Raw genomic sequence first — 25,635 nt, forward strand, 5'->3', positions numbered from 1 at the left:
AATGCAATTTTAAACAGTCAAGCATATTTTATGTGAATGCCTAATTTTTAATAGAGAGAGAAATTTATATTTAGGCAATAAATCATTATCAGAAATACTATCAGAATCAGATCATTTTTCTTTATATATAATATTATATTTTTAAAAAAGACTAATTTGATTAATAAGATTTAACATATACCATTTTAAATAGATGACTTTTGTCATTTTATCTATTTCAGTCTTTTATAAGTTCAATTCATATTTTTAATTCCAACCTCATATATCACTTAATAATCCCCTCATTTATCATTAATTTATTAGTAACTTCATTAACATTCATTCCATACCATTCCATGTTGTAGACATAACATTTTATGAGCGTAATTTTAAATAATTTTCTCCCGAATAATTTCGGGCCAGCACTGTAAGAGTCTGATTAGACTCATTGGGCTGGTAAATCTTAACTTTATAATATAATAAATAATTGCTGTTCCGCCTCCTGCTGTACCTGATGTTCCCTGCTGTGCCTGCAGCTCCTGTCGTGCCTGCTGTGCCTGGACCAGCCCCTACTACGTCGTTCCTGCCCGTGGTGTTACCGCCCCAGTCGCGGGTCCTTCCGGACAGGTGCAGCCGGGCCGTGTTGCTTCAGCAATAACTCCGGCTTCGTCCTGGATGGAGGACCTGACGTCTGTCCTGAGGAAGCTGACGAAGAAGAGGAAGAGAAGGAAGGTGTCGTCGTCGTCGTCTTTGTCGTCGCCTGCTGCCGCCTTTTCCCCTTCGACTCCAAGGCTTCTAAGCTGAGGAAGAAGAAGACTGCCTTCTCCCCCCCTAAGAAGTCTCCTTCGAGAACTTCTAAGAGCCCGTCTCACTCCAGTGGGACGGGGGTTCTTCCGCTGGTCCTCCCGCTCCTTCTTGAGCGGGGCCCGTCTCTCCCTCCGCAAGGAAGAAGAAGACGGGGACCAGAGGGGTACCGGCTAACACTGGTACTTCCTCACCTGGTGCTATGGGTTCTGCTGCTCCACCAGGTTCCGGCTCGGCCTCTCGTTCGCGAGAGGTACCGAGTGTACGTTCACCTGCGGGTGACCGTACAGCCAAGGCTCAGGCTTCCGAGTTCGCTCGGTGCCAAGACAGAGGCACGGAGCGGAAGACTAGCGAGAGTTGCTCAGGTGACTCCCGCTAGGCCAGCGATCGCTCTCGCAGCGATCCGCAGGTAACCAGGGTTGACGCGACGGTCCCAGACCGGCTGCGGGCTGAGGCTAGAAAGAGGTCCCCTCGATCGCAGGTCCAGCGGTTCGACGCGCCATGAGGACAGGCACCGCTCCCACCGCGACAGTGGTCTCTGCAGGTCCCCTGACCGCCGCTCCCATCAGGACCGGGCGGGTAGGGGGACCAGCAGCAGCTCCTCTGACGCACGGGACCAGAGCCGCTGTTCTCAGTCCAGCCTCGCGACCAGGCCTGCAGCTTGATTGCCACCGCGATTGGCAATCGCCTGCAGCCCCCCCAAGCACACCGGTTCTACCAGTGAGCGAGGGGGGAGCGTCAGGTCTTCCTCTCCGATCCCTTCAACTTCCTCGGGTTACGCTGGGAAGAGCAAGGCGATCCGGAGTGATCATGAGGGGTGCGCTCCTCACAGTCCCACCGACGCCCTACGAACCAGGCACGGTCTTACGACCGACCAGGTCGTATGCACAAGTGGCAGGAGGAGACCAGAAGGGGTTTGTCGCTGTTCCTCCTTCTGAAGAAGGAGGGTCTCGAGAGGCGTTCTTGTTGGAGGGACTGGACGGTCCTACTCCACAAGACGCAGTCACTCCCGAGATCCAGAGGTCGTTTGCAGAGGGTATTGCGCTGATTCATCAGCACAACGACCTCGGGGAAGGATCGCCGCTCCCACCTTCTGAGCCCACGTCCCGGCTCAAGTCGTTCTGGGGTCCTAAGAAGGAACCCAAGACGACGGTGGTGGGTCTGCCGCGATCAGCTCTGGCTGACTCGGTGCTGGTCCAGGTGGACTCGCTTATCTCCGGACAGGGGGGTTCGCTGAAGTCCGGCAGGTCTTCCAAGCTACTTCCCCCGCCTCTGCTGCGACAGAGGAGATTCTACGTGCCTTCAGAGGATCCTATGCCACCCAAACAGGTTAACCCGGAGCTAGCTAGGGGGTGTCTCTGCAGCAGCTCCTGTCGGAGAACTTGTGGTTCTCGCAGCAAGAGGCACTTGCACTGGAATCCACCGTCATGGCGGCATTCCAGGCAGTCTCCTGGTTAGACCTGTGGTCCCTCACAGTGTCTAAGGTCGCAGCCACCTCAGGAAATATTACTCCCGAGGGTGACCCGGCTTTCTCTCTCTTCCCAGGAGAGATGGTGGACGCTGCGGTGGAACGACGGCACACTGATGACAGTGACCATCTAGTACACCAGGCAGTCTCGAAGGCGTTTGGGCAGCCTCGAACGACTGCAGCCAAGCCCAAGAGCTTGGTTAGCGCTTCCTCTGTGGCCAAGACGATTGCATTGTCGAAGCCCAAAGGAAAGACTCTGCCTTCGACTTCTTCCAGGGGCGGTCATCCTCAGCCCTCCTCCCAGCCCTCCTTCCCTCGAGGGGGAGCGGGGAAGAAGTCGAAGAGAGGCGGGAAACGCTAGGGACAGCGTTCCCCCTCACCTGCTGCCGGAAGTGGGGGGGTACCTGGCGACCCATTGGGCAACATGGCAGCGCTACGGAGCGGAGACCTGGATGGTAAACATCCTTCGGGAGGAGTATCTACTACCCTTCGAGTCTCAGCCACCCCTCACCTCCAACCCGGTCCACCTTCAGACCTACGTACCTGGAACATCAAAGGACATAGCCCTTCGGCAGGAAGTCCAAGCCATGCTGAGCAAGGGAGCTGTGGAGATCGTCAGGGATCGTTCACCGGGCTTCTACAGCTGCTGTGGATCCAACTAAACATTGGGACCTTTAACTCCTTTACTCCTCCTCTTATAAATTTTCACCCTTCCCTTCTTCTTCTTTTGTTGACGACCTTGGCAAGGTTTTGGACTATTGAATTGACTGCTCTTTTAACTTGATGGAGGGTGGAGTTGGACGGCATGCCACTCCACCCGTAAAACTAGAGTACCTGACGTGGTCGAGCGAGGGGAAATTTTTATGTCAAGCCATGCCCACAGTGCTGGGTCCGATCTCATGGGACTGACGACCCTTAAGGCACTGTGGGTATGGCGTATATCCAGGTGAGTGTCCCAGGGTAGTTACCACTGTAGCAATATTACTCCTCCCCCAGTTGGGCCTCCCTGGTGAGAGGGACCTCATCCTGGACGAAAATATATATCATTATTCTATGGAAACTACAACAAACCCCACTATGACTTCTGGCATGGCAACGGATTATCCCCAAGACACCCCAGTTAGAGAAGAGCTGGATGGTATCAAAACTTGGATACCATATAGACCATCAAGAAAAAACAAATATCGTGTTGACCCAACCTTGACCCATTTCGACTCCCTCTTTGGTAGTGGAAGTTGGTCAAGATTCCTTACTATGGAAACCGAAAATAGAATATCGGCATTGAAATTGGAAAACTTTTTGTTGAATCGACATTCAACTGCAGAAATGTCATTCAGACTAATAAAAGACAAACGTGGTTAATTGAACCACAACTAGAAGCCAATCAGAAAATTACTTAACAATAAAAATATTGATAATATAAATGTACATATAAAAAAACATAGACAAACATGAACAGTGTACAGGGTACCATTGTACTCCCTGATGATGAAGACCTTTAGAAAAAAATATATTGCTAGATTCCCTTAAAAAGAGATATAATAATGTCCAAGATTGCAAAATTTACAACATAAACAGTGAAGTAGTAATGGAAAAACACTCAGAATAGCAAAATAAATTTGACGGCCAAGAATTACCTTTAAAAATTAAGATTATGGGCCAAAGCAGAGAACTTAGACCGTACGTTCCAAAACCACTACAGTGCCAAAACTGTAGCAAATATGGACATACAAAGAAAAACTGCCGTAATACAGCGGTATGTGCATATTGTGGATCTAACGAACATTCCACACAGTGGAAGTGCGGTGAGCCAAAGTGTGTGAACTGCGGGCAAAAATCACCATGCAAGATCTAAAGAGTGTATGTATTATATACTAACATAACACAGAATTAAAATTACTTCAAGAAAGAACAGGAATGCCCATAAAGGAAGCCAAGTTAGAATTAAAAGTCAGAGGAATGTATGATCCTGCTAGGAAACAAACGTTTTCTACTGTAACTTTGTCAAACAATGATACAAAAATGGAAAAGGATAAGAATATTAAAAGCCCTAAGCAAGAAAAAAACGGAAGGAAAAATAACCACTTTGCATAAAGAAAACAGTTTTAGCAAAAAACCAAGAAACATGCACAAATATTTGTTCAAATTCTTTTGAGATATTAAAAGAAATAGAATCTCAAGATGATACATGTATCACTGAAATGTTAGAAGAAAGTTATAATGAACTAGAAGGTAAAGATAAAAAGAGACCCCTGGAGAGGACTCCGCCCAAAACCAAAAAACCAACAATCATTAGAGAATTGTCTGTTAAAGCAAAGACTAACTACCCATCGAAAGAGCACAAACCAAGAAGTAAGAATATCCCATTGTCTCCTAAAATAGTAATAAAACCAATGGAATCAAGCAACAACCCAGAACATCAAAGAAACAGCTCAGGAACAAATCATAGACGAAAATAATTACGTGATGGGAGAAGAGATTACTCCATCACCAATAATAGGAGCAGCAAAAGCAAATGAAAAAAGAACACCACACAAAAACACATGTTGGATGTAATAAATGTTTCATAGAATTATGCAACAAAAACAGAATAACAAAAGACAGTTTAACAGAAAACACAATAAAAATTTTATAAAATGTAGAAGTAGAGAGACTACTAGTTTGGACACTCACGAAAAGGCTGTCTGTGCATTGGACATCTAATATCTTATAAAGAAAAAACAATAATGTCGTAAGTAAAAATTTTAGAGAAATGCAAATTGATGATCCACAAAGAGAAAATAGCACACTAACATATAATATTTTCAACAATTACATTATACAATGGAACGTAAATGGCCTCCATAGACCAGATTACATTTGGGAGAATTGCAACGATTACTTAAGGAATATGAACCTATGGTAATATGTTTGCAGCATGTCATAAAACAATAACAACTATAGGTAAATATACCTTAGTATCTGCATCTAGAGAGGAAGAAGGAAATCTAGGTACTGCTATATATGTGCATGACAAAGTACTTATAAACTTTACTGACTTGCAAATATCAAGTATTAAATACAAATTAAAAAATGATAATTATGTGATTTATAATTTATACAACCAACCAAATAAAAACTATGACATTGATAAACTTAAAGTTTATTAAAAATACACAATGGAACCTACATTAATACTAGGCGATTTTAATGCTCATAGCCCAATATGGGACTGTAATTGCACAAACTCAAATAAAGCAGGGAGTAAAATAGAAGATTTAATTGATTCAAACGACATTTGCTGTATAAATGATGATGAAATATCCACATATTTTCAAGAACACATGGGACTTTATCCTCGTGGACTTAACTCTATGTTCAACAAGCATAGTTTGACAGATTGGATGGAATACAGTTGATGACTTGCACACCATGATCATTTTCCTATATTGGTTTTCCTTATTGCATAATAGTCCTGTAAAAAACATGTTCCTCATTATAACATTTTTAAAGCAGATTGGGAAGGGAACAATATAAAAAGCATACTAAAAATATCCCACCATTTGAATATTTCAAAGACCACAATGAAACTAATAAATTTCTGTTGGTTTCATTATAAAAATGCTGCAGATAAATCAATACCAAAGACCAAACCCCATCCAACAAAACACAAAGTTCCATGGTGGTCTGATAGGCTAACAGAGTTAATAAACACAAAACACTCAATAGGGAGACGATTAGATAATTTGAATAAAAATTCGCTAAATAAATACATTATTTCCAATATTGAAGGACTTTGCAAAAAATGACTATATTATTGCTAGAAATTGATACTTTAAAACCTGTATATAACAAATATCTGCAAAATTTAAAAAGGAAGTATTCAAGGAGAATAATTTCTTGGAGGAAATACGTATCAGATCTCTCAAATAATACTCCCATACAAAAAATATGGAAAAATTCAGAAAAATAAATGGTACCCATGTTAAACCACCTAGACATGGCGATATTAAAAGATGGGAAGAGAATACTTAAAATCCAAAAAAAAGAAATAAGCAATATAATAGGAGAAAACTTAGCAAATGTAAGTATGATAAGAATTTGGATGAACACTTTCGTACAAAGAAAAATAGTATAGAATTAATAACAATAAATTTTGAAACAAGGGAAGATATATATTATAATAGAAATTTGATATGGAAGAATTGGAATATGCTCTCTCGAACAGTAATAAATCTGCTCCTGGAGGTGATAATATTTGTTTTGAGATGATATGCCACTTAGCACCTTTGGCAAAAGTCATACTTATTACAATTTTATAATCATTTATGGCTTCGGAATTTTGTTTCCTGATGAATGGCGTAAAGCTATAATCATTCTATCCCCAAACCTGGAAAGGATCCAAGCAATGTTAACAATTACAGACCAATATCTCTAACAAGTGCTTATGTAAATTACTTGAAAAAATGGTGAATGCTCTCGACTAACGTGGCACATTCGAGAAAATAAATTTTGACTCCTACTCAATTCGGGTCGCAATGTAACAGGTCTACATTAGATTCTCTCTCTTTTCTAGAAGACCATATACGCAGAGGATTTGAACGAAAACAGGTAACTGTAGCTGTCTTTTTTGACGTTGAAAAGGCTTATGATACTACATGGGAGGTATCCTATATTAAAAACTTTACAAAATAACAACATCCTGGACATTTACCCAAATTCATACAAAACTTTCTCTGACAAAACGCAGTTTTCAAGTGAGAATTGATGATGTATTGTCTAGACATTTCCACTTGAAAATGGTGTTCCCCAGGGAAGTGTCCTTAGTGGCACACTATTTACCCTTGCAATAAATGATATTAGTAAAACTTTACCTACTGGAATTAAAAGCAACCTTTATATGGATGATTTTGCCATCTATTATTCAGCGTCTCGCATTAAACATGCAGAACGCATTATTAACAAAACTATAAGAAAAATAGATGAATGGACATCATCTGTAGGATTTAAATTAGCCATACATAAGACACAAGCAATCGCTTTCTACAAAGATAAAAGGTGGATGAAAAATGAAGAAATAGATTTGAAAATCAGAAGTCATAATATACCAATTGGCCAAACTGCAAAATTCTTAGGATTAGTACTTGACACTCATTTAAACTGGAAAGCCCACATAGCATACGTTGAAATCAAAATGCAAAAAAGCTTTAAATCTAATTAGAAAATTATCAATCACTACATGGGGAGCAGATAGACAAACCCTTACATTGCTATATAAAGCAACTGTACTGTCTATCATTGATTATGGCAGTGAAATATACGGCTCGGCCTCAGATACAACACTGAAATTATTAAGACTCGGTTCACAATGAAGGTCTTCGAATATGCTCAGGAGCCTTTAGATCATCACCAACCTCTTCTTTACAGGTTGAATGTGGTGAACTACCTCTCTCTCCTCCAGAGAGTTAGTGACAATGAAGAGTGCCCTAAAGATTCAGTGTAGTGATCCCCAACAAAAAAACTATTTGAATTACGCGATACCTTATTAACAATCATATACCACCTTTCCCAATGAGAGCTAGAAGACTGTTTGAGTCACTTAATATAAGTTCACAACTACCTTCAATAGTAAAAATTACGCCTCCATGGAATATGAATAAGATAAAATTTGCACTAACTTAAAATATTTAACAAAAAATTACTCGTATACTCCAGAAACACCATAGACAACATACCAATAGAGCACATAAACCGAAAAGGTCCCCATTACGCAGTATATACGATGGATCCAAATCAGAATACGGAGTGGGATATGCTGCAGTGTCCAAGGACAAACATACCAGTTCTCTCTTCCCAACGATGCTTCTGTATTTACAGCAGAGTTATGTTGCAATAACATCGGCCATAGAAATAATCAAAGAACACCCCTTTAATAATTTTGTGATTTATAGCGACTCTAGAAGCGCTATAGAAGCCATTAAAAGTTACAATCCCAGAAATTATATTGTGCACAGATTAAGTTTTTTACTCCATAAATTATATAATAAGGGAAAAAATATTGAAATATGTTGGATCCCTGCCCATGTCGGAATAAAAGGAAATGAAGAAGCTGATAAAGCAGCCAAGGAGGCAGTCCACATGATGAGATCAAGTATAAACATCCCTATTAGTGACTATAGTAGCTCATTTTAAAACAATCATTGTAAATAAATGGCAAAATATATGGAGAGAGGAATCAGAAAGTAATAAACTAAAACAAATAAAACCTGAAGTTAAGAAATGGAGCTCCATATATCAGAGAGAGAGACACACACAAGTAATCCTGACACGTCTACGTATAGGCCACACTCGTCTGACACATGGCACTTAATGAGCAGCCCACGTGACCCTGCTCCAAGTGCCCACAGTGCAAGGTGTTGATAACTGTCGGACACGTGTGTGTGAGTGCCCAAGGTACGACCAGCAGAGGCTATCAACCTTTGGTAATAAAAGAATAAAAGAAATTTTGTCAGAATCTTTCTCATTTTCAGTGGTTCCCGTTTTAACGTTTCTAAAGAAATCTGATTTAATTAATAAAATATAATAACCATACAAAAACCTCAGAGTAATTAATGAATTTTAGATCAAATTCTTAAGATTTTATTGAATTGTTATTAATTTTAATACACCTTTTTAATAAGTATGTATGGAATCGTGAGTAAATGTATTTATTGCGTGTTTGAGTTCTAGTATGGAAGTCTGTGCCCTTGTGCAGTTTTATAATTTATTTATTATACTTCATGACCTATTTGGTACCGGTTCCTGGCCTTTAGCCTAGACCTGGCATTTTATCTAATCCTTCGGGCCAGCCCTATGAGAGCTGAAAGTCAGCTCAGTGGTCTGGTTAAACTATTTTTATAATAATAATAATCTACAGCCGTCTTTTCCTGGTGGAGAAGTCTTGGGGGGGCTGGCGCCCGGAGATAGGTCTCTCCCCTGAAGCGATTCGTTTACCAGTCTCGGTTCACCATGGAGACGGCATGTTCCGTGCTCGACTCCATCAGGGAGAACGACTTCATGCTTTCGGTGGACTTGAAGGACGCTATTTCCAGATACCCATCCATCAATCTTCCAGGAAGTACCTCCGCTTCATCCTCGACGGGACGGTGTACCAATTCAGGGCACTCTGCTTCGGTCTCTCAACCGCCCGACAGGTGTTCACGCGAGTGTTCACTCTGGTGTCTGCTCGGGCCCACTCGGTAGGGATACGTCTTCTGAGGTATCTCGATGACTGGTTGGTCCTGGCGAGCTGCCGCTTGCAGTTGCTACAGGACAGGGATCGACTCCTCGAGTTCTGCGGCAATCTGGGGATCGTGGTGAACTTAGAGAAGTCCGATCTCGAGCCCAAGCAGAGGATGAAGTACCTGGGTATGGTGATCGACACGGTAGCAGGGCGAGTCTTGCCCGCAGACTCGCAATCAGCAGATTCAGGGAGGCAGCCTACCAGTTCCTGTCTCGGCAAGAACAGTCAGCTCAGCAGTGGCAAGTCGTGATCAGCCACTTGTCACTCGAGAAGTTAGTCCCTCACAGGCATCTTCACCTGCGGTCTCTTCAGTGGAGACTAAAGGAGAGTTCGTCACAGGCAACAGACCCACCTTACTTTCCCGTGTCCCTCACGGAGGAGGTGAGGCAGGACCTAGCCTGGTGGCTGGACGACGGGAACCTCTTAAGAGGAGTGCCTCTTTGTCACTCCTCCGCCTCCTCCTCCTCCTCCTCCTCCTCCTCCTCCTCCTCCTCCTCCTCCTCCTCCTCCTCCTCCTCCTCCTCCTTCCCCCCCGGGCCGATGTTGCTGTTTTCAGATGCGGCAACCAAGGGATGGGGCACACACCTGTAGGAGTTGCTGAGTGCAGGAGTGTGGGATAGTCACGACAAGCACCTTCACATCAACGTCCTGGAGCTCAAGGCAGCGTTCCTCGCTCTCCAAGAGTTCCAGGACCGCTTGATGGGACACTCGGTGGTGTTGATGTGCGACAACACCACAGTAGTGGCATACGTCAACAAACGGGGGCCTAGTGTCCCTCCCGTTGCACCAGTTGACGTTGCTGGTGCACGAGTGGGCCGTGGCCCACTCGGTAGAGCTGTCAGCCGCAACATTCCAGGCAAGAGGAATGTAGTAGCAGACAAGCTTAGCCGTCGGGATCAGGTGATAGGGACAGAATGGTCTCTACACCCAGATGTGGCGGAAAGGCTCTTCAACCTGTGGGGGCGTCCAGTAGTGGATCTGTTCGCCACCCGGCACAACAGAAAACTTCAGGTTTTCTACTCGGTTGTGCTGGACCCATGGGCAGCTGCAGAGGACGCTCTTCAACACCCGTGGGACAACCTCTTCGCATACGCCTTTCCCCCGTTCTGCCTGAGTTGCAAGGTGATCAGCCGAGTGCTGGTCACCCCGAATCTCCGGATGATCCTGGTGGCTCCCAAATGGCCCCATGCCATTTGGTACCCGGACCTGCTGGCTCTGCTTGCAGAAGCACCGAGAGAGATTCCCCCTTGGCACAACCTTCTTGTCCAGCCACACGTGGAACAGTTACACCAGTCAGTCCAGTCCCTTCGTCTTCACAGCTGGCTGTTATCCACCATCTCTTGTGAGCGAGAGGCTTTTCTTGCCGAGCAGCAACAGAGATGGCTGTGTACGTCAGACAGTCCTCTGCAGCTGTGTACCAGGGAAAGTGGGCCGTCTTCTGTGGTTGGTGTCGTAGACGGGGTTTATCTCCTCTCAGAGCCACTCTTCAGCAGGTAGCGGATTTCCTTGTATTTATTCGCCAAGAGAAGCTCCTCTCCGTCCCCACAGTCAAAGGATACAGAGCCGCCCTGGCCCTAGCCCTGAAACTGAGAGGAGTGGATATCTCAAATTCGTTCTAGATCTCCCTGCTTATGAGGAGCTTTGAGAGGTCTTGCCCACCCAGGGAACTCAGGCCCCTGGGGTGGGACGTGACTCTCTTCCTTAGGAGTCTGACTCGAAGTCCCTTCGAGCCACTCTGAGAGTTGTCAGACCCTCTTCTTGCTGGCCCTGGCATCGGCGAAGAAAGTAGGGGAACTGCATGGTCTTTCCTTCAACGTCAAGTACTCCAGGGGATGGGGATCTGTGACGCTCGATTTCGTCCCGAACTTCGTAGCAAAGTCTTTCACAATCACCTCCCTAATGGACTTCACCGACAACGATGCGGATGAGATGCTGCTCTGTCCTGTGAGGGCGCTACGGCGCTATCTGAAGAGAACTCGGCACCTCAGGCCTGAGTGTCGACGCCTCTTCGTTAGCACCGGGGTGACCAAGAAAGAAGTATCCAAGAACACACTTTCTTTCTGGCTGTGTGAGGTGATCAGAAGGGCATACGAAGCTGATGGTAGCGACGACATCTGTACCCTTCATCCGAGAGCCCACGAAGTCAGAGGTATTGGTCCTTCCATTGCGTTCCCCAAGAACTTCTCCGTGGCACAGGTCCTGAAGGCAGGGGTCTGGTCCAACCAGACCACCTTCACCTCCTTCTACCTTCAGGATATAGCCCACAGGTCCTTGGACACTTTTTCCTTGGGAGCACCCACCACGTTGTGTAGCTTACCCAGCACCCGAGCGGACAGAACAGCATCGCATCATTGTGTGACTGCATGAATGGATGAGTGAATGAGAGTGTGACTGGCTTCTCTTCCCCATCTTTTTCTCCACCTCTACCTGTGGGCAGAGGGACGCGGTCGTCACTACGCTGGAACAGGAAGCAATGCAGGTAAGCTACTCGACCAAAACCCCATCCTATCCCTTTCATTAGGGATAGGAGCGATTATCCACCACTTCCCCCGACAAGGGGGGGAAGTGGAAGCCAACAAGAGACAAACCCATGACTTCATATTGCCTCTTGCAATAGGAACAAGTTCTTGCTTGTTAGTTTTAAGAGGTACGCTGGCCTCCCTCTTATTACTTGGGTCCAGAGGTCTGACCATTGATCCTGTGGTACATACCCTGATCATTGGGCAGAGGCTAGGATCCCTCCCTCTGCTCTTACGACCAGGGAGGGAACCAAGGTTGAACGAACACCAGTCTGTTCTTAAGACTCAGATTCCACCCACCAAGAAATGAGTCTTCCTATTGTAAAGGACCGATGGTTTGTATTCGTATCGGAACAAATAACAATTTGTTGAAAATTGTATTTTTCCCAACTATACAAACCTGAGGTCCTTTACACCTCATGCCACCCCTCACTCTGTTTTTCCTGGGCCTAAAGCAAAGTGATTCTTCACCTCCCAGTCGCACGGTGTGCTGACTGTCGGACAGCAGTTAACTACCGAACTCCCTTGTTCGAAGCTTACGACCGGTTCCAGCTGCCGCAAGTTACATTCCTATTGTAAAGGACCTCAGGTTTGTATAGTTAGGAAAAATACAATTTAATGTATGACACTTACCTGGCAGGTATATATATAGCTATATTCTCTGTTCCACCTGGCAGAAATTTTCAAAACTCGCGGCAAACGCTAGTAACCTATTAGTAGTTCAGGCAACCACCACCCCGTTACCGTGGCGCTAGCGCTAGGAACCGTTCCCAATTGAGCCAGATTTTCTCTGCCAGCCGAACCGGCAACATTGTTGGTGGTTCCCTGCTAGGATTTTCATTCTCGTTGCTGACTTTTCATGGATTTTTGGTATTGTACTCGGAAACGTTAGCTTGGCATTCGCTTTGGATTGTTCTTTAAAGATGTCTGATACTGGAAGTATGTTTAGAGTTTGTGTAAAAGAGGGGTGTAAGGTAAGGTTGCCGAAAGCTTCGGTCGACCCTCATACTATTTGTAAGAAGTGTAGAGAGAATGTGTGTACTTGGGAGAATAGGTGTTTTGAATGTGAGAATTTATCAGAGAAGGAATGGAAGATATTTATGAAATATGTTGAAAGGCTTGAGAAAGATCGTGTAAGGAGATCTGTTTCTCGTAGTGAGAAGTCGAATTCTTCTAGCAAAAGGAGTGAATGTATTTCCTCTCCAGCTCCTTCTAACGTAGAATTGGTAGTTCCTTCTCCCCAGGTATCTCCTGCGCCCGCTGCTGTATCGGAGGAGGCGAACGATACACAGATTGTGAAGGTGTTCGCTGCCCTTGCGTCCATGGGCGACCAGATACAGCGACTTACGGATAAAGTTAGTGCTTTTGATGTCAGTGAAAGTGTAGTGGAGGGGGCGTCTGATCGTCTGTCTCGTGCTCCTAGACCTAGACCTCTGTCAAGCTCCCAGACCCAAGGGAGAAGGCATGTCGACAGTCGAAGGGAGGCGAGAGAGGTTTTGTCGCGGTCAGGCGTCCCTTCGAACAGTCCTGTTGCAAGTTCCCAGGCTGTTGGCAAGTTGGCCGCAGAAAAGCGTAACTGGGAAGTGTGCGTCCTCGGGATGGTTCGACATCTGAGCGGGAACGTCGGTATTCAGTTGTGTCTCGCCCCCTCAAGAGGCTTTCAGGACTCGACCTCTCTCGAGAGACATGCTCAAGATCGTGAGGCTTGGAGTAGTCCGGAGGTTTTGTCCTCCTCGGAAGACGGGGACGCAGTTCCGATCAAGAGAAAGAGGATCTTTCGTGCTAAAGAGGACTCAGTACGGCCTTCTCGTTCTTGGATTTCGATGAGAGACTCTCCTCCATCTTCTTGCTTGTCTTCCCCTCGTCTCTCTCCGTCGGGTAGAGTACAAGATCGCTCTCCGTTACGTCGCAGTCCTGCTCGTAATCCTCCTCCTTCGTCCTCTGCCATTCAGGAAGATAGTACGAAGGGTTTCTTAAGGGAAATGCAGTCTAAGCTGGCAGTTGTTCCGATACGTAATACAAACCATCGGTCCTTTAACAATAGGAAGTAGCTAGCGGCAGCTGGAACGGTCGTAAGCTTCGAACAAGGGGAGAACGGTAGTTAACTGCTTGTCCGACAGTCGCGCGGCGCGCGACTGGGAGGTAAACAAATCACTTTTGCTTTCGGCCGCGGGTGTGATGGACGTGTTCGTCATCGCTCTCTGCCCGCTTCATCGTCGTATGCTTTGTTTATATTGTGTTTTCTACTAATGGTTTGTTTGACTTGAAAATGAAACTGTAAGTACACTGTTTTCATTTTCATTACTTAATTATGAACCAACATGGAGCTATCGCCGTAGATGCGGCGATTTCCTCTCTTTTCATGAATTGAACACTTGAATTATGTCTCGGTGCCGAGGGCGGGCGCGCTCGCGCCGAGTCATGTATTTTGGGCGAAAGTGTGTAATTGAAAAATGTAAGTACTTTTTTCATTATATTTTTGCCCTGTGCGTTCGTTACCGAGAACGTGATTGCGCTCGGCACGAGCCTTTTATTTGGTATGATAAAATGCAATGAAAGTGGATTCGCAATTGCAGTATTCTTTTCATTTTCATTTATTTATTTGCATAAATTTAATTTGGATCAATTTTCGCTCTTACCCGGGAATTGATCCTTACGATTATTTTCTGTGAAAGTGAAATTGCAAGTGCAGTATTCTGTTTCATTTTCATATATATTTTATGATAGCATCATATTATTTGGATCAAGTTTCCGCTCTTACCCGGGAATTGATCTTTTCCCCTTTAAGTTCTATAAAGTGAATCGCAAGGGCAGTATTTTGTTTCATTTTCATATTACTTTTCACTGCTGTGCGGGGGTAGGGGAAGCGAAGGTCTGCCAGGAAGTCGTCGGAAAGCTCTTCCGCGACTCCCTTGGTATCCGATTCTTCGTCTTCCTTCCTGCCCCCCGCTCAGCTTCTCGGTTGTATTTTGTATTTGGGTCTTCCTTGCGTTCGGTGGGGCATGTCATCCCACCGTGCGTGAGGGAACCCCTCTACTAATCTATCTATGCTACCGCAGTGCTACATCCGTGGGAGACGACCTTGGACAGGTATGGACCACCGCGACGGCAGGGCGTGCCTAGCATCCACGGGCTGCTGCAGCGTCTAGCGAGGTCTGGGGCGGTCTCCACTACTACCACGGCCGCTTATGCTGCTCCCTCCACGCCTGGTCTACACTCCCCATGCTGTGTCGGTGACGCCGTCTGCCGCTACTAGGGCCGCCGCCGTACCGAGGGGGGGTTGCCGCCGCCGCCTGTTTTCTTCGTGTTGCCTGCCCCAGACTTCCGCTGTTCCAGCAGCTCGCCCCTGGACCGGCCGCCAGTACCCAGTTCCCGCTGGCTGCCCAAGATTCTACGAGGCGATCGCTTGGGCCTGCCGTACCTGCCGCTGATGTGATTCCCGCTGTTGGCTTGGCTGTCCCTTCTGGGTCTACCGCTGCCGCTGTTCCTGCCGCTGCCGCTGTTTCTGCCGCTCCTGAGCTGGTTGCTGTTCCTGTCGCTCCTGGTTCCTGAGCCTGTCCATGCTGGTCCTGCCCACGGTGTGTCTTCCCCCCAGGTCCTTCCGGACAGTTGCAGTCAGGCCGTGTTGCTTCGGCAATAGCCCCGGCTCCGGCCTGGATGGAGGACCTGACGACTGTCCTGCGTGAGCTGACGAGGAAGAGGGAGAAGAGGAAGCTGTCATCTTCGTCTTCATCGTCTGCTGCTGCCTCTTCCCCTTCGACTTCTAGGCCCATAAGCTGAAGAAGAGAAGGCTGCCTTCCCCCCTAAGAGTCTCCTTCGGGAACTTCTAAGGGCCCGTCCCACCCCCGGTGGGACGGGGGGGTCCTTCTGCTGGTCCTCCTGCTCCTTCGGGAGCGGGGCCCGTCTCCCCTTCCGTAAGGAAGAGATAGACGGGGACCAGAGGAGTATCGGTTAGCTCTGGTACTTCCTCGCCTGGTGCTAGCGGCGATGCCGCTACGCCAGGTTCCGGCTCGGTCTCTCGTTCGCGAGAGATCCCGAGTGTACGTTCTCCCTCGGGAGACCGTGCAGCCAAGTTTCGGCGCCAGAGTTCGCTCGGCGCCAAGACGCGGCACGGAGCAGAAGGCTGGTGAGAGCTGCTCAGGTGACTCTCGCCAGGCCAGCGGCCGCTCTTGCAGCGACCAGCTGGTAACCCAGGTTTTCCCCCCTAAGAAGGCTCCTTCGGGACCTTCTAAGGGCCCGTCTCGCTCCGGCGATTCGGGGAGCTCTTCTGCTGGTCCTCCTGCTCCCTCGGGAACAGGGCCCGTCCCTTCTTCTACCAAGGAGAAGAAGACGGGGACCAGAGGAGTACCAGCTTCGGCTGGCACTTCCTCGCCTGGTTCTAGCGGTTCTGCCGCTAAACCAGGATCCGCCTCGACCTCTCGTTCGCGAGAAGTACCGAGTGGACGGTCTCCCGCGGGAGACCGTCCAGCCAAAGTCTTGACGCCCGAGCTCGCTCGCCGTCAAGACCGAAGCGCGGAGCAGAAGACTGGCGAAAGTCGTGCAGACGACTCTCGCCAGGCCAGCGGACGCTCTCGCAGCGACCAGCCGGCTGCTCGGGCTGACGTGACGGTCTCTGACCGGCCACGCGCTGAGGCGAGGAAGGGGTCCCCGCGGCCGTCGGTGCCAGCCGAGCGGCTGGTACCGGCGGCTCGACGCGCCGAGAGACGCTCACCGGTCTCACCGCAACAGCGAGCCTAGCAGTCACCTGACCGCTGCTCCCACAGGGACCGGGCGGATAGGGGACCAGCAGCAGCTCCTCTGCACACGAGTCGGGGCCGCTGTTCTCGGTCCAGCCGTTTCCCTGGAAACGGCTCGACTAGGCCTGCAAAGTGGCGATCGCCTGCAGCCCTCCAAAGCCGCTGGTTCTGCCAGCGAGCGAAAGAGGAGCGTCATGTCTTCCTCTCCCGTGCCTGCAACTTCCTCGGTTTGCACCAGGAAGAGCAAGGCACAGCGGGGTGATTGTGAGGGGCATACCCTGCACGATCCCGTCACGACGCCGTAAGTACCAGGTACGATCTTCGGACCGACCAGGACGTACGCGCTAGTGGCAGGAGGAATCCGAGAGGGGTCTATCGCAGTTCCTACCTCCTTAAGGGGGAGGTTCTCGGAATGCTCTTGTTTTGAGGGCTTGACGGTCCTACTCTGCAAGATGCTTTGACTTCCGAGATCCAAGAGGAACTTTGTCGAGGTTATGGCGCTGATTCGTCGCGCAACGACCCTCGGGGAAGGATTGCACCCGCTCCCACCAGCAGAGCCCACGTCTCTGCTCGAGTCGTTTTGGGGCCCGAGAGGGAACCCAAACCGACGGTGGGTCTGCCCCCCCCGCGATCGGAGCTTGCCGATTCTGTCTTGAACCAGAGTCTCTCGTCTCCGACAAGAAGGCTCTCTCAGTTCTGGCCCGGTCGATCAAGCTACTTCCACCTCCTCTACTACGACAAGCGCGTTTCTACGTGTCTTCGGACACCGTATTTAAATACTCCTTCGGTCCTCCTGAGAGGTTTCGACCTCGACGAGGACTGGAATGAGTCGGAGGACGGTAGTCGGCTCTCTCCTGTCAGGTGTCGATCAGCCCCACCCAGACACGTTCACAGTGGCGGCAGACCCTTACCTACAGTGAGAGTTCGTAACCCTCCTCCCCGGGAAAACGTTTTTCTCCTGACGATACATTTCCCAGACTCTGAGAGGCCATCGCCGCAAGGCGATGGCTGCTCCTACTCTTCTCCAACTGCTATTCCACTGGAAGGCGAGCGAGTATCCGAATTCCTCCCCCATTCCCTCTCTCCTTACGGCTACGAGGGAAAGGGGAGGGATCCTACAGAGGGGGGGGGGGGGGGGGGGGGGGGGGGGGGGGGGGGGGGGGGGGGGGGGGGGGGGGGGATTTCTCTGTAGGATCCCACGTTGGGGACTGCGCTACCGGGGGGACCTTCGGGTCCTACCTGACGTAAGCCCCGGTCGTTGAGGAGGGATCCTGCTTCCCCATTCCTCGATTTCTACGGGAATCGAGAGACCACCAGCCGATATATATCGTTTGACGAATTTTAAGGTTTGGTGGGGGTTTCGCAGACTGCTTAGAATTCTACGGAATTTCTAGCGCATTCAAGAGTGTTCGAGTTTTTTACCGATCTCCAAACACTTAGGCGAGACCACGGTCCCAGTGAGCGAGACGAGAATCCTCGATATGTTACACGATAACTCGGGAACCTCGCCTATGCTCGAGTTCCTGGAATTTCTAGCATTGGGAAGAAGACTGCTGCTGAAAGAAGACTATCTCACAGTAGGCGACCAAACTGGAATAGAGAAGAACGGACGGAATATCCAGTTTTGGCTTGAACTATCGTCTTCGGTATTTCTGTTCACCATTGAAGCTTTCCTTCAAGGAAGACTTCTCCTTCCACTCTCTTTGATAGAGATCGAAGGTGGTCGATCTCCAATCCTTATTTTGTTTTCTTGAGAAAGAATTTAGGATGGAGATCGTTGTTCAGAATCCTACAAATATAACTACGTATACTTAACCTCCGGCGACATGAGTTCTGCTAAAGCAGTTTGAATTGTCCGAGGGGTAGGCGCATATCCTAGTTAATCTACGAATTGGCGACTTAGACGAGAAGTATTCTAATTGAACTGCAACTCGGGGTTGCCTGCAACCTCCCAGGAGTTTTCAGTTTCAATTTTATATACTTATGGTTTTGTCACGACAACACATTTCAACTTTTTAATATTTACCGAAATTCGTTTTGCCTAAATTAATTAATTTTTGCTCGGAGCATATCTTTTATGCTCGGTGGTTCTAGCCGAACGCATTCCTTCGTGGAATAATGGATTACCTGGCATCTCAGGATGACGAGTCAGCGAGAGACCATGGCTCAGCTACTGCGTATTGAAACTGCCTGATAGCAGCTCAGTATCAGCTGGGCCTCCGAGATGCACGGTCAGTTATGTCTCTCTCTCCCCTGCTTTGATTGACTACCGAACCGTATCTCTGCCCAACAATCATGGACTTAGGTCTCTGATTAACGGGGATTCTCGCAATAATGAAGGACCATCTACTGCTGTGACGCTAGATTCCATCGCCTTCGACATTGCGAGAATTTTCACAGAGTATCTCTTGGACTCTTTCATCTTTCTGTTTACCGCACGGTAACAGAAGTCTGTACAAGTCTCCCGCTGCATCGCACTGCGATAATGCGAATGATTTTGCAGACATCTTAGTTTGTCTTCAAAATATCTCGTATTCGTAGGTGTACAATTGTTCATTGTTCAACCCGAATTAACAGATGTGTCATAAGACATCGCTTACTCTCCGACCTGACAGCTCTACTTCCAAATGTTCAGCCCATGAGAAGCAGTTCTTCAGGCGGCTTTCCCCTGTGTTTTCATTACTGAAGAACGCCCCGCTTTCATTGCAACTACGACTTCTCACCGGACAGCAATGAAAAAGCGGTTAGCGTTTTCAGTCATTTGTAAGCACAGGTTATGAATCTTGAGAATCCTTCTCTCGATTCGTCTGTGAAGACGTAGGTTGCATTCAATATCTACCTTCGTCTTCAACGGTACATAGTGTTGTTTCTCCTTAGCTGAGATTCAACAACTATGAGATGTTTTGCCTTCAGGGACCTCGGTCTCTAGAAGGCAATTGACTTTCGCCTGTTGGGCACATGCCTTAAGAGAATCATCACCTCGCTGTCCGGCATTGGTGACAAACAAATACATTATTTGTTTGGTCTCTCGGCATAACCCTTTAAAGGCGAAGGTCACGTGACTTACTCGGATGCTTGGACAACTTGCCTCCTACCGAACGCAGTCAGTCGGCAGCTGTCAGAGCGCCCGAGTCAGTTACGAACTACGCTGTTGACTTAGTTCGGTTGTTACAGAGCAATCATTACTTTGTTTTAATAGCTTGTCACAGTGCCCATACCATCGACACCCACCATGGAGTGTCGGTGTCCTATCCACTACCGAGAACTTCGCTGCATGGGGATAGGAGGATGCAAGAGACTTCGTGGCAAACGGACAGACCAGTATGGGTACTGGACATCACCGAAGTAGAGAAGAGGGATAGGTCATGCGACTATTCCCTTCTTTTCCTCTGAGTAACTGCATGACTTCTGCTGCGAAGTCAAGCATCCAGGGGATGGGGATCTGTGTCGCTCGATTTCGTACCGAACTTCGTAGCGAAGACTCAGAACCCTTCGGTCCCTGACGATTGGTTCGAGTCGTTCACAATCCCCTCCCTAATGGACTTCACCGCCTTCGATGCGAAGGAGATGCTGCCTTGTCCGCAAGAACTTCTCCATGGCGCAGGTACTGAAGGCAGGGGTCTGGTCCAACCAGACCACATGCCCCTCCTTCTACCTTCGGGAGATTGCCCACAGGTCCTTGGATCTTTTTCCCTGGGACCCGTGGTGGCTGCTCAACACGTTGTGTAGCGAACCCAGACCCTCGCAGGCTGAACAGCATCGAGTCCTGGTGTGACCGTAAGAATGGACGAGTGAATGAGAGTGTGACTGGCTCCTCTTCCCATCTTTTTCTTCCCCTCTACCTGTGGTTAGAGGGACACGGTCGTCACCCTGCTGGATAAGCACAAGATGCAGGTGAGCTACTCAACAGAGCCCCATCCTATCCCTTTCACTAAGGATGGGAGCGTATATCCACCACTTCCTCCAACAAGGGGGAGGAAGTGGATGCCAGCTTGAGACAAACCCATACTTTATGTTGCCTCTTGCAAACAGGAACAAGTTCTTGCTTGCTGGTACGAAGAGATACGCTTGCCTCTCTCTTAGTACTCGGCCCAGAGGTCTGACCATTGATCCTGCAGTGCACACCCCGATCAATCGGACAGAGGCTTGGATCCCGTCCCGTCGCTCTTTACGACCAGGGTGGCCATTCCAGGGATGGACGAACACCAGTCTGTTCATCAAAAGACTCAGATTCCTCCCACCAAGAAGTGAGTCTTCCTATTGTTAAAGGACCGATGGTTTGTATTACGTATCGGAACAAATGACAATTTGTCGAAAATTGCATTTTTCCTAACTATACAAACCTGAGGTCCTTTACATATAGTCCCTCCTCATGCCACCCCTCACTCTGCGTATTTTGCATGGGCCAAAAGCAAAAGTGATTTGTTTACCTCCCAGTCGCGCTGTCGGACAAGCAGTTAACTACCGTTCTCCCCTTGTTCGAAGCTTACGACCGTTCCAGCTGCCGCTAGCTACTTCCTATTGTTAAAGGACCTCAGGTTTGTATAGTTAGGAAAAATGCAATTTTCGACAAATTGTCATTTCTTGTGAAGTCTTGGGATGCTCCTGTGCAGGCATCTTCGAGGCGGAAGGACGATTTCCTTCCCGTTAAGTCTTCTAAGACGGAAGACAAGGGTGCGTTCGCCGAGGACGCAGGACGCACTGGCGCTACGAGGACGGGCGATCGCTTGGTTATTCAGGACGCAGAACGCAGGAAGAAGAAAATGGTTTCGGAAGAAGCAGGACGCAAACGTCAGGACTCGGGATCAATTGTGGACGCAAGACGCAGGCGGCAGGAAGCAGATGTGTCTACGATGGACGCAGGACGCAGGCGGCAGGACATCGATAGGCGGCAGGACGCCGATTCTTCGGTAGCCCCAGGACGCAGGCGGCAGGACGTTATTCCGTCAGGGAAGCGTCAACACGACAGTGATCTGCAAGACATTTCTTCGGCAGAAGAGAATTTGGATTTGGTTGAGGAGAAGAATACGGAACCTTCTTCAGATTACAAGATTCTGACTTCACGTCTTCTTTCTATTTTTGAAGGGGAATTCAAACCAACGGCTCCTTTATCTCCCTTATCGCAGTTTTCCAAGACTAGGACTCCAAAGAAGTCCTCTTTCCTTAAGATGACTCTGTCAATTTCGGCGAAGAAGGCCCTTCAACGTGTGAATGACTGGATGAAGGATAAGAAAGAAGCGGGAAAATACTCTTTCGCTTTTCCACCAGCTAAGTTAGCATCGAAGTCAGGAGTATGGTACGCTACTGGAGAAAGTCTAGGCCTGGGAGTACCTGCCTCCTCCCAGGGGGACTTCTCCAGTATAGTGGACAGCTCACGCAGACAGGCGTTACAGTCTGCTAAGGTCTGGTGGACTTCGTCCGAGTTTGACCATCTTTTTAAAGGGATTTTTAGGACTTTCGAAGTCTTCAATTTCCTAGATTGGTCTTTGGGAGCACTGGCGAACTCTCTAGAAGAAGAAGATTCGCAGGATATGGAAGCGGCTAAGAGCATTATGTCCTGCATGGACAAGGCTCTGAGAGACGGAACGAATGAACTGGCTTCTTTGTTCACAGCAGGAGTACTAAAGAAGAGGTCGCTGTTGTGTTCTTTCGCTTCAAAAGGGGTTTCAAACAAACTCTCAGAAATCGGAGTTGCTGTTCTCTCCCCTTTCGAAACAGCTGTTTCCTTCAGAGGTGATTAGGGACATAGCTCTCTCCCTTTCTCAGAAGGCCACTCAAGATCTTCTCTCGTCTTCAGTTAAGAAGTTCTTACCATCCAAGTTGGTTAAGAAAACTACAAAGGAAACTAGGCCTTCGCAACAGCCCTTTCGAGGCAGAACATTCGCTCGACCGCCCGCCTTTAGGGGTAAGAGAGTACCCGCTAAAAGAGGAGCCAAGATCCACCTCTAAACAATGAGATCTCAGTCCTCCAGACGACAGTGGGAGCCAGACTTCAAGGTTTTTGGGAAGTTTGGCAGAACATGAAGGCAGATCCCTGGGCTGTCAACGTAGCTCGGGAAGGGATACAAGATTCCTTTCTTGAAGAGACCTCCTCTCGCAACATCTCCGAGAGCCTCGGGGCAAATTACAACGATTTAGTGAAGAAAGCAGCTCTGTGGGAGCAAGTAGCTTCCATGCTAGAGAAAGGAGCCATAGAGCCTGTTCTGGATCACGAATCTCCGGGATTTTACAACCGGTTGTTCCTGGTTGCAAAGTCCTCGGGAGGTTGGAGGCCAGTTCTGGATGTAAGTCAACTGAATCTTTTCGTAGAAAAGACCAAGTTCACTATGGAGACGAACGATTCAGTACTGGCAGCGGTACGTCCAGGGGACTGGATGGTGACCCTGGACTTACAAGACGCATACTTTCATATTCCGATTCATCCAGGAAGCAGGAAGTATTTAAGGTTTGTGATTCAGGACAGGGTCTTTCAGTTCAAGGCCCTGTGCTTCGGCCTTTGCGCAGCCCCCCAAGTGTTCACGAGGATGATGTCCAACGTGGCGAGATGGTTGCACTTAAGAGGGATCAGAGTGTCTTTTTACCTGGACGACTGGTTGATAAGATCCCAATCAAGAAGTCAATGTCTGGAGGACTTGAACTGCAAATACATTGAACTTAGCAAAAGACCTCGTCTTGTGGTAAAAATGGGAAAGTCTCAATTGAATCACCAACAACAGATAGTTTATTTGGGGATTCAGATATCGTCAGTGACTTTTCGGGCTTTTCCGTCCCCCGAAAGGCAAGCCCTATGCATTCGGAAGGTGCAGGACTTTCTAGAGAAAGACCGATGCTCAGCAAGAGAGTGGATGAGTCTACTGGGCACACACTCTTTGCTAGAGAGGTTCATTTCTTTAGGAAGACTGCACATGAGACCTCTACAGTTTTTCCTGAAGGATTCATGGCCAAGAAAATTGCAACCGGATTCCTTCCAGTTTTCTAATTCCTGCCGAAGTGAAGGAGGAATTAAAGTGGTGGCTAACTCCAGGCAGGTTAGCAAGAGGGATGTCGCTTCAGCAGAAGAGCCCAGACCTCATCTTGTATTCCGACGCTTCGGACGCGGGTTGGGGAGCGACATTAGGCCCTCAAGAGGTGTCGGGACTTTGGAGCAAGGAAGAAACAAGTTGGCACATAAACAGGAAGGAACTGATGGCAATTTTCTTGGCCTTGAAGCACTTCAGAGAGTTGATTCGAGACAAGACAGTGCAGATCAACTCGGACAACACCACGGCTCTGGCATACATCTGCAAACAAGGAGGGACTCATTCTTTTCCCCTTTACAAGCTGGCAAAGGAAGTTCTGCTTTGGGCGGAAGAGGAAAGCGTCGTGCTGCTCACCAGGTTTATACAGGGAGAGAAAAATGTGAGTGTGGACCTGTTGAGCAGAAGAGAACAACTTCTCCCGACGGAGTGGACTTTGCACATGGAGGTTTGCCAGAGCCTGTGGAAGTTGTGGGGCCGTCCCGTAGTAGATCTGTTTGCGACAGCCAGAACAAAAAGGTTACCAACCTATTGCTCTCCGGTTCCAGATCAGGAAGCAGTGGCCGGTCGGCGCCCCCCCCCCCCGTTCCTGATGGATTGGAACAAACTTAGATGTGTACGCTTTTCCTCCGTTCAAGGTACTGGGGAAATTATGAAGAAGTTCAGGGAGAGCCAAGGAACGAGGATGACCTTAATAGCCCCGTTTTGGCCGGCCCAAAGTTGGTTCACAGAGGTACTGGAACGGACAATAGATACGCCAAGGACTCTTCCTCTAAGAGTAGATTTACTCAGACAACCCCACTTCGACAGGTTTCACAAGAATACCCTCGCTCTGGGTCTGACTGCGTTCAGACTATCGAAAGTCTTGTCAGAGCGAGGGGATATTCTAGAGAGGTGGCCAGTGCAGTGGCTAGAGCCAGAAGAACCTCCACAATTACAGTATATCAGTCGAAGTGGGAGAATTCCGGAAGTGGTGTAAGAACAGGAAAGTGTCTTCATCCAGTACCTCTGTGACCCAAATCGCAGACTTCCTTCTATACTTGAGGAAGGAATTGGGTTTGTCAGTTTCGACAATCAAAGGTTATAAAAGTATGCTAACCTCAGTGTTTAGACACAGAGATCTAGACATCTCGAATAACTTGGACCTTAGAGATCTGATTAGGTCATTTGGTACCAAGAAACAACCCCAATGCAGGCCACCTGCTTGGAACCTCGATGTTGTCTTGAAGTATTTAACCTCTAGCAAATTCGAGCCTTTAGAGAAATCCTCTCTGAGAGATGTTGCTAAGAAAACTATCTTTTTAGTCGCTTTGGCAACGGCTAAAAGAGCTAGTGAGCTTCAGGCAAGATCGAAGAAGGTGGGATGGAGACATGGCAACGCAGTGTGTTCATTCCAAGAAGGTTTCTTGGCCAAGAATGAGAATCCAGCTAATCCTTGGCCAAGATCCTTTGAAGTTTTGGGTCTGTCTGAGTTAGTGGGTCACGAGCAAGAAAGAGTTCTCTGCCCAGTGAGAGCATTGCGTTTTTATATGGAAAGAACAAGAGAGATCAGAGGGAATTCTGATGCTCTTTGGTGTTCAGTTAAAGACCCCAGTAGACCCATGACGAAGAACGCTCTAGCCTTCTTCATGAGAGAGTTGATTAGAGAAGCTCATATGTTGTGTCAAGAGCAGAGCTTTGGTATTTTGAAAGTGAAGGCTCATGAAGTCAGGGCAGTTGCGACTTCATTAGCTTTTAAAAAGAATTTAGCCCTCAAGGAAATTATTGAATCCACATATTGGAGAACTAATTCAATATTTGCGTCTCATTATCTTAGGGATATTCAGACAACCTTTGATAATTGTCAGACGCT

At 47.8% G+C, this 25,635-nt stretch overlaps 1 protein-coding gene across 1 annotated transcript in view; it reads left to right on the plus strand.

Moving 5' to 3' along the window:
* LOC135210744 (M-phase phosphoprotein 8-like) overlaps positions 1–25,635 on the plus strand; it is a 317,022-nt gene that overhangs the window by 190,912 nt on the left and 100,475 nt on the right. The window lies entirely within an intron of this gene.

The sequence above is a fragment of the Macrobrachium nipponense genome, chromosome 4 (assembly GCF_015104395.2).
Source record: "Macrobrachium nipponense isolate FS-2020 chromosome 4, ASM1510439v2, whole genome shotgun sequence".
Classification (NCBI taxonomy): domain Eukaryota; kingdom Metazoa; phylum Arthropoda; class Malacostraca; order Decapoda; family Palaemonidae; genus Macrobrachium; species Macrobrachium nipponense.